Source organism: Nestor notabilis, unplaced genomic scaffold (genome assembly GCF_000696875.1).
Source record: "Nestor notabilis isolate BGI_N333 unplaced genomic scaffold, ASM69687v1 scaffold8503, whole genome shotgun sequence".
NCBI lineage: Eukaryota > Metazoa > Chordata > Aves > Psittaciformes > Psittacidae > Nestor > Nestor notabilis.
In genome coordinates, this window is record NW_009921474.1 from 66,084 (window position 1) to 76,826 (window position 10,743).

Below are 10,743 nucleotides of genomic sequence, written 5' to 3' on the forward strand. Positions count from 1 at the left end.
TTTCTGTGTAAATGAAAAGTGAAGTCAGCAATGTCAAGAGGGTCTGTAAAGAGGCAACCCGACCGAAGCCCAGAGCAGAGCCCAGGCTGCCCCACCCAATGGCTGCTCTAGCCAAGGAGATTAGAAGGTTTAGAAGGTAAAGGCACAGACTGTAAGGTCGCTTTTCTGGGAGCAAAGGAGCATTTCTCCACATCTACCCACCTGCTCTCTTGAATTACTCACCTACAAACTGAACCGACCTGCAGTAAGAGCACAAAGAAAAACCGCCAGAGAAGACACCTGAAGGCAAATTCTCTCATAGCAAAGCAAGCTTGTTAGCTTCATCTTATAGATTTTAAAATACATACATTCCTACCTGTAGATCTCAATACTGAGGAGTTACAAACCTGTTAATGCTGGCTGTAACTGCCATGCTTCAGTTGCCTGGGATTTAGGCTTACACAGCTGTATCTTTCTCTATTAACACTCAAGTTTTCTCATCTTTTTAAAAATAAAAGAAATTATAAATCAAACCTGCAAGTCCTGAAATGGCTGAGACAGTCAAGAGTCCAGCAAGACAATAAGAAAGCAGCTGCTTTCCACGGCTGAACACCACTGCCTGTAAAGCATCTATAGATATATTTCTTTTTTTCCAGTGGTGCTTTATTCAAATTCTAGGGAAAGCATCAGTCTGAAACCAGTAACTGATGGGAGTAACAGTTTATAGGTTACAGAAGGATATTTTATTGTTAACGGACTGTACCATGTAGGAATTAGGAGGGGGTGAGGCGGCAGGAGGAGAGAGATGCTACTATTTTTTTTTCCCCCCGAGCCACTGCAATTACTCTGATGTGAATTTTTGATGACTTCCGACATATTGCATGGTTAATAATCGTTTCAGCTGTCATGTTTGGTTAATGTGGAAAATGCATTTGCTGCATTGTGATGCAGCACTCCAGCCACAGATTGGAACACCAGTTGTGAAGCTATTCCCTTAACTGAGCTGCATGAATTTGCACATACCATGAGGCTGAAATAAATGGGAGTTTGATTTTTATACAGCAACAGAAAGCTTCTGCCATTTTAGTCCTGCAGAGCTGTTGAAACAACTTGTACAGGCAGATAATTTTACTGTATATTAATTGGTGTCAATGTTCTTTAGAGGGGAGTTTTGATTCTCTATTGTTTTGCTGGGCTTGGTTATTTAGCAGTTAAAAGTCTTAAGATACTATTTACATTAAACATTGCTCCTTTTTATGTCTCTGAACATGTTATTTAATTGTAAGCATATCTACCTCAATGAAACTGTCAGCACTACAGAAATGCAGCCCTGTTATTAACACAGGCTTCACCAAACTACTTCTTCCTCCATAAGATACTTAAAAAAGTGGTTTTATACATAACCCTGTCTTACACACAAGAGCATAAGGGGTGAAAATATGCTGCTTTCCTACAAATAAAGCGGATTTTATTTGCAAAGTACTTCTTCACCTACACTTTAGGCAAAACCCAAAAAGTATAAGGTTATGTAAAATACTAACATGCGCCCTTCATTGTCACCAATAGAAAAACAATGCTACCAGCAATCATGCAATTACAAGAGAAGATGTAAAATAGCAGAGATGAAACCATGCTAAGAGCCAGTCACCCGATGATTAAAGTCAGGCCAGTGCATTCCAGCAGTCAGGTGATGGTGTGTGCCATCATTACAGTGCAAAAAGCCAGAGAAAAATCGAGAAACAGACCACCCCCATCTTAAAGAAAAACATTAGAAGCACTGAAGAAATAAGGAATGCATTTGCTAATACGCAGAACATGGAACCATAAAGAAGCATTTCACAAAAGGCAAGAGTAATGCTATGAGGCAGTTGCTTCTACGGGTCCCAAGTGCACATTTAACCCATGGTACCAACATGGCTCCTGTCCCTCTGCAAACTGCTGGTGACACTCCCAAATTCAAAGTGCTTTCTTTTTAAATCCCTGCTGCAATAGTCCTGCATTTCACAATTCCATAATTCTGCTTACCAACTGCATGGCTTGTATTTGCAAACACACATACACAAAAACATCCAGACTTGGGATGTCTACATTTAATTTAAGCACAGAAAGCTACCAGGAGAGCGCTTTACTGTGCATTAACATTGATGGAGCTGCTGAATCACCACCAATGCCACCAATTCATTATTTCCACTTCTGTTTTAACTAAAACAACACTGCAGAGGTATCAGCTGGACACAAATTATCAGTAAAAATGGTGCAGGGTATTTTACACAGAGAAAAAAACCTGAACCTCCAAATTAACATTGCACTCCCTTCGGTTTGGGAGCAATTCCGTTAACAGCATTGTGTCTGTAGAAGGTGCTCAGGCTTACCTACCTCAAAGGCACCACTGGGCACCTTGCACAATTCAGAGCTTCACAGGTGGCAGAGCAGTCTTCCAAATACAGTGTATGTTGGCTTTGAAACTAGCAAACTTGATCCGAAAGGTGAACCCTCCCTCCCCGTAACCAGACAAACACTAAATACTCAAACCCCTGTATCAGGATGTCCTCCTCATGAGTGGAGAGGACAGGTCCAAACCCACTCATGTTCTTAGCGGAAAGCAGCAGTTGGTTGCATTACAGGGAAAACCACTGATCACAATGAGCTATACCCAAGTAAAGTCCCTTCCTGGAAAGGAAGGATATACATTTGCAGGAATAATTTAACCCTAGCATTCCTCCTGCATTTCTGAGCATCCATGCCTGCCAGTGTCCCTGCAGCCATACTTGTCTTGGTAGCTTGCTGCTCACCTCACACACACTGCTCACCCTACTTAGCTCTAGTTTGCGTAAGTCACTAGTGGTGCACAGCCAGAAGCACAGAGGATACTCAGAGCTTTTGCTTTTTTAACCAAACCTTAAAACAGGTAAAGGTACCTGGAGAGACAGTCAGATCTTTGGTACAGGCTGTAGCCTTGTCAGCTATTTCAGAAGTGTAATGATCCATTTGCAGCTGCTAGACACAACTTTAAAATTGCTGCTTTTATCAACAGACATTATCCGTTTTTTTCTGGCCATGTAATGTTACTGCAGAAGCTACTCCCAACTGCAGAACTACGCATTACGGATCAGTTATATATATATATTGTTTTATGTATTGCATTGCCAGCTCAGGATGTCACAAGGAAAGCTTTCCCAGTGTGGCTCAGCACAGAACTGTCTCCCCTTAGCTACGTATTTCTTAAAGCAACAGCTTCGAGGGCTATGAACAGAAACTACTCACCCCAAATGGCTGTTAGTGTAAACAACTCTGGTAACCCAGCTAAGACGTTGGAACTGTTCTCTGTTTCACTGGCAATCAATTTAGTGGAGTGTTCAGTCAGCTCACACATCAATCACTTCCGCACTCAAATGTGACTGTGGGAGGAGAAGGGAAAAAACTCTTTCAGGGCTGCTGGGCCACAGGTAGGGAAAACTGTGAAAATTCTCCTTTCAAGTAGAAAGCACCATATTCATCAGAAAATGATGATGCAAAGATCACACAGAAGACACTGGAATATGAACATCTTCCTCCGTGTCAGGACTGCTCCCTCCCTGGGTGTCCACAGTGACCTCCTTCCCCCTTAGGTAGGGGTGCATCTCTGGAGTGGAGGCTATTCCTTCACCATAACTACAAAAATCAGAGATGCTACAATCCATCCCTACTTTAAATTCAACAAATCCCCAGAGAACATGCTGGTCTACAATCACTGTAATCTCTTCTCCCTTTTCTTCCCACTCTTGCACTGGGCAGGGGTAAGGGGAATGCTCCTATATTAGCTCCTTTTTAAAGTCCTACAGCTGCAACGATTGCTATCATCAGTAAGCATTAGCCAGCAAAAGCCAGACACATTGCTGGCAGCAAAACAGCAATAGGTAGGACCTTCACAAAACCCTTCTCTTCTCTTCTTAATCCAGCACTGTAGCAGCAAGCAGCAAATACTGCACTGTCATACTGGGTCTGGAGAGTGCCTTAAAGCATTAGCTCCCTTCCTCTGTAAGGCAGGCAGGGTGATGATCCAGCATTAATGACACGCTAGGGCTCTTCAGAAGGAGGGCTGTCAGACCCAGCACGCTGCTCTGGTTTCAGCTCTGCACACTCATGCTCTCCCTCAGAGGGATGCTGAAAGGGAAGCTGGGGGATTCAGAAGTCCAATTCAAGCAGGTTGAAGTGGAGAGGAAGAAAATTCAGGCTAATGCTTTCACATGCAAACAGTGCAGAGAAAAGAGTCAGATGGGCTGAGTGTGTTATTATGCAAGTGGCCTGACAGACAGGGAATTTGGGCATTGTGGCTAAGGGCAAACTTTCGTAGACTAAGAGAACATGAGCTGTCCAGAGTCAAAGCAAAAAATACTCCCACACCTAGAACTAGGAAGTGACCAGCTCCAGTCACATCCAGTACCATCATCACTGGAAGCCATGCTCTTGCGGGGGCAAAACCACCAGCTCACTCAGACTAGAAGGGAGCTGCTGGCTTATTACAGAGCTCAAAGGAGACCTGAGCTTCTGCACAGTTTTCTGGGGCTGGCTCTGCACTGAACAAGAGGCAGGATGCAATGGCTGTACAGAGTGAGAAGCACCACTGACAGCACTGCTTTTTATGACCAAGTGGATGGAGAAGCACAAATACTGTAAAATGAGACAAATGCAGGTCCCAAGCATGGGAGAGGGGAGAAGCGCAGCCAAGCATAGGGGATTAGCACCAACACTGGCAGTGCTGCTCCTGCCATCCACACCCCACACCCCAATTAAGGGCATCATTTGTCAGGATGAATGGGGAACTTGCACTCCATTTGACAGAGTGTCACTGAACTACCTCACGTCCATATATTTATCCAAGAGGAGAGAGCAGGAACCAGCTTTAATTAGAGCCTTTTTAACAAAGAACTGAGGGTATTACCCATGCTCTCACCACCAAGCAATAATTGAGATGTAATGGTTTAAACAAAGCGCAACAAGTGTCCATTTACCCACAGCCACTGTTAAATATCTACTAGATTATTTTCAATATTATAATGTGCCATGAATATGCAAACCATTTCCATCTTTAGCATTAAAAAGAATAATTGCCTTTTAAAAAAGAAACACCACCTCCCAAAAAAACCCAAAACCCCCCAAAAAACACAACTGGAAGCCAAACAGCTACTTTGCACCAGAATTTGAGGAGTGTTTTAAACATGTCAATGCTAATTTAAAAGGAGGCGGGGGGTAAAGAAGCAATGTCTCTGCTTTTAGGCCATTAAACTCTGCCTGGAAAGCCCTCTTTTGTACAGCATTAGTGTGTGCCGTAAGTCTGTAATTATGCAGAGAACATGTAAATTTTTAATTCATAATGCTAACCCCTTTTCTTATATACAAACCCCAAATGTCAATGCCTCTTACAGATGACTGCAAGCACCGACAGCACCAAATTCAACTCTTGGTGGGGAAAGCAGCTCTCCCTAGGAGGTTAGAGGCACTGTGCGTTGGAAAGCAACGCAGCTCCATAGAAGCCTTCATATCGTGGCAGGGAAAATGCTTTCAACCCCACAGCCTATTAAACTAGAACCAGATGGTCACTGATATTCACACCTTCATTTCAACGTTCGTCTGTATAGCTGAATTTCTTAACACAATTTCACAAGAAACTGAATTCCCACGTTCCTCACATTCCCAAACACAGGGAAGTGCAGGATGAGGAAGTTAACCTAACACTGCCTAGAGGCCCATGCCAAGTGAATGGCTGTCAAACACTAAGCCCATCTTTCATCCCATGTAACTCTACCAATGCCTGTAGTCCATGGAGGGACCTGACTTAACAGTATGCTTTGACACAGTCCAGCAATGAATTATTAACTCCAGTGGAAGCTGCAAAGCATCAACTCGTAGCAATCATGACCCTTCTATGATGATTAACCAGACTGCAGTTACCAATGCTCTTGCTTCTCACAAAACGTCTCTGAACACTCCAACACACAAAGCTCAAAAGGCACCACACAGCCATACATGCACAGACGTATGAAAGCTGAAACAATCCTGTGCTTTTACCTTGTTTCTTCGGGTGTGTATTTATCAAATATGAATGGTCTAAGAAAGCTCTGCCTCCCCCCCTGCAGTAAAAGAATTATACACAGACTTGCATTGCTGGAAGAATGACATATGCAGAATAAAGTCCATATTTCTACAGCAATTCAATCCATGCAACCACAGAAACCTTCCAGCAGTTTCAGAACCCTCCTTTTCCACATTACACTCTTTAGCAGAGCATGTTTCCAGTTGAGAGCCTGTCTGGGCTGTGGCTCCCAGCTTCCTCACCAACAGTGGACCTAAGAAGAGAGATGCATTCAGTTCTTACTATGATGAGTGCTGCCCAAAAGGGTGTTCCCAGCCTTCCTCTGAAAGGTAGGCAGACGGTGCCATCCTGCAAGATGGATGAAATCTGGGGACCTCCAGCTGCATCCCAACACACAGGAAGGGAAGAACAACTTGCTCGGCTCTCTGACACAGGAATCAAGTCAGCTCCCCGTATTAAACCAAAAGGTGCCAAAAGACAACAAACACTAGTGACAAACCTAAGATGACCTGCTGAATCCTAAGATGCACAGGGATGTTTGCTTGGGATGAGACGCCATGCAGTTCCACAATTAGCAGCAAAGACTCAAGGTGAGGATAGCATTTTAGGTTTTCTTTAGCGAAGAAGCTAAAAGCGTGCACTTCCTTTAACTAAAGCTGTCACCTCTGAAGAAAGTGGCACTAGAAGTACTGACCTACATGGGAAATGAACACCCACAAGCACCCTCCCACAAGCATGATGGTTCAAATCAACCACAGCAGCATATAACTGCTTTGTCAAATCATCCTTGTATTTTTCATAGTTCAAGTACAACTGAAATCAGTATTGGCAGCTCAGTGGGCTTAATTAGAAGTCAGGTCTACTCTATTCAAGTCTTTACGCTGTGCTCCTTACATTAATATCCAAGTGCCTTCCAGTCCTGCATTAAGTGACATGACTAACATCTGTCACATGTTGTTTGCTCTCCTCTCCCTTTCCTGGGGGAATGGAAACACAGTGTTCAAGGGGATCATGCAACAGCTAACAACTGGGAAGGGAGATTCCTCCAGCCCTGGTTCAGCCTCCTTGCACAAAGCACATGCTGGCCATGCCTGCCTGGTTAATGGTTTAACATCATCATCACCACCACTGTAATGATCAGGAAGCTGTACATACTAAAAAGATATGTTAGCACCAAGTCTCCTCCCTGTAACATTTCTGTGCAAGACTGACAGAATTGGAAGACAAACAAAAATCCGTCCTTTGCAGACCATGTCATCTGGCGTTTTATCAGTTAGTTTCTCTGCCTGAGTCTCCTTGCCTTGTCATCTTACATTAGCCAATATTGAGGATACAACTTCCAGCAGAGGAAATAAAAGTGCCTATCTCTTGAGTTTGACTAAAAAGGAAGACGAAGGCACGAACAGCTTATCCTGCCCTTAAAACCCTTCTAAAACACACCACATCTTAAAGGTACAGAAGTTTCACCTGGAATGTCAAAACTAGAAGACTAAAGTCAGTGATTTTATTTATTTTGTGCTTACATGCCTTTCACCTCTCCGAATGACCCTCCATCTGTACATATCTGTGATAAGTGAGGTTTGTTCATCAAAAGGTTTAAGGGGTAGTGTTGCTTGTTATACTTTAAGAAACTCTTTGATACTGTCGTTTTGTGAAACATTTTTTTTTCTTTGTGAAGGGAAAGGGAAAGTCAATTGTACTATTATGAAAAGTATGCTTTATTAAAGTAGGATAAACGCTTTTAGAGAAGGAAAAGGAAGGGGGGCTGGGTGGTTCGACTCGGTATCTTGTTGCAGAATGTTGTAAAGCTTATAACCGTATAAGGAATGGAGGTTGAGGGAGTGGTTAGCCTAATGAGAGAAACTTCTTGAAACTTCTCGAAGCTTTTCGATGATGAAACCCCAGCAACAAAAAGGAACCAATGGAAAGGAGCCACGTTAATATCTGGGCAAAAGAGATAACGGGATAGGCTGAAGCCAAAATATCTGGGCAAAAGGGAGAACAGGATTGGCTGAAGCCAAAATCGAGAGGTATAAGGGACAGCCTCCCAGGGGCCCGGTGTGCGTCTTGCGTGGAGCGGGGACTCCCCGGCGCACCCAGCGCTGGTTTTTTTTTATCTGCTACCGCTTGCTCAATTCAATAAAACTTAAGTTTTGAAACGAGTGTGGCTCACTCGTTTATGACAATATCTAACCTTTTTATATTGAGAAGTACTTACATCACCTTGATTCTGAATTATCACTCAGTCATTCTTCACAAAGACAGTAGCAAGTGTTGAGATAGCTATGGAATGGGAAGAGCTAGAAGGAAAAAAACTGAGAGGGATCAAATCCTAGAGCTCAATCCAGATGACGGAGGACTGATGGTGCTACATGTCTGAAGGTCAGCTAACTGTGATTAGGCAGACACTTCTAGTAAAAACGAATGTCTGGAGAAAGGTCAAACTCCAGAACATAAACTTTGGTAGAGATTTGGAAACAATGGGCTGCAGGGGAGGAGACTCTCACCATCACCTTCTCCCTATTTGTCTGTCCAAACCCTCCAAAACTGAAGATAACAGATGCCCACTGAAAACCAAGTTACAAACTGTTAAGATTAGAAGCAAGGACTTACTGAAGGAGAGTGAGGGGAACATGCATTGCTTTCACTTAAAGCAGTGTGCACAGCCACACGAAACAGGGATTAGCCTTTCCCCAAAAAAGCACCACCTTTTCAAGTGTATAGATAAAGAGATTCTCAGGAAGGGACAGGAGCTGACTCAGAAAACTATTAAAAGGATAAAGTAACTCTCAAATAGAGGTCACTAGTTCAAACATGAACTGTATCAGTAGTGGCCAAGACTAAAGCATCTAAAGCCTGATTAGTGGTTTAAACAAAACCATGTTATTAATCTTCTTTCAGCTCCTGCTACACAAGTGCCCATATTGCCGGTTCCCTGCAGAAAGTGACACAGAACTTTCCATCCCAGCCCTGCAGGAACAGCTAGGGCTGCAGTGCGTACCCAGAGCCCAAGTGCCTGTCCCCACAGTCACTGCAGAAGCACAAAGGCTGCACTGCTCCACTTGCTCAAAATGGGTAAGCTAGTTCTTCCAGTGATGACTCTCTACCTGGTGATCTCACCAGTTTGTTGCTGGATACATATAATCAGCTACTGCCCTTGAAGATCCACTTAGCAGCTATAAACAAGCATAAAGATCACATTGCAGGTTTTGAGGGCATTATTTTGTCCATGAATTTTCCTGTAAAATTATTTTGCTCGTTCATTAATGTCATATAGCACAGATGTTGTGGAAAAATAGACCCACCAAATGTTATTTATCCCTGCCCCCAACACCGATCAGAAGGGGCTCCAGTTATCACTAGACCCCTTGCGGATTGCAGGCTCATACATCTTCATTATGACATGCCTTACTGCAGAAGATCCTTCCAGGCAATGCCCAAAGAGGACAGACAGAATTTCAAGGCATACGTTTCACTGATGAAAAGCAACAAACACAATGTTTAGCACTAGGGAGGTAACACAGCTGCCTTAACTTCAGTCATTAAGCAAAACTTAGGCATCTCCCATCTTTCTCCCAGTGAATTGCAGCTCTACTACTGTCCCATGCTGTGTAATAGCAAACATACAGTGAAGCTTCTACCTTCTCACTAGTACTGGGCACAATAACACATGCTGCAGATGAGAGATTGGGTCAGACTATTCTCCCTATACTATGCATTAAGCAACACTTCCTCATGGACCAGCAGTTTCAGTAGCATGATGATAAAACCAATGCATGGTTTTGTATAGAAATATTAGTTGCTAATCAATTATGATGCAGCGTATTATTCACATACTATTACTGAACTAGGGTCTTGCAAGTAACATTAATTCTTGTGTATATTTATTGGAAGTAAGGACATGCTGATAGCAAAATGAAGAATATTTGACTTCCTTTTTTAAAGAAAACTTCATTAATATTTGCTCCAAAGAAGACCTTCCAGCTGAAATTTAATACTACCCAAAATGCATTTGCCCTAGAGTCTTCCATTATTAGCAAGAGCCTTTCCCACAAGTCCACATGTTCTTTCACCAGATTCTCTTTGCTATCCTACTTGACAGCCTCAGGTGTTAAGCATTTGAGGAATGCAATCAAATCCTGCCCCTTCCAGGCCTCTTGGGACACCTATTAATTCACTCTCCTGTAGAGAACATGTTTATCATCCCCTGCAATTGCTAGTATCTAAAAAAAAGTAGAACAGGGCAACTTAAATTGGCATTGTGATTCTTTAAAGTCTATAAATAGTTGTTGCCCCAGTGTTTTAAAGTGCTATATGGTAACACGCACTTCTTTTCTACCTTTTAAAGCTAAACCCTGATTAAGTCAGGTAAGCAGGGACCATGCCATGCAGGAGTCCATGGGAAGTGAATATGAAAGCGTGTTGTACTCCACACAAAGACGAGCCAAAAATCCAAAGTAGATTCTTAAGTTCTCTTTCTCATTACAAAAAGGAAGAGACTCATAATCAAACTGCTTCATCAGCTGTCACCCAAACTCAAAACACTTAAAAGTCACCATAAAATTCCACACACTGACTACAGTCACTGAATGTATATGAACTGCAGAGGGGACCAAAAAAAACCAAACAAACCAAACGAAAACCAGAATGTTTTTCTCCAGCATCTTTGTATGTTTTGGAAAGACAGCTGA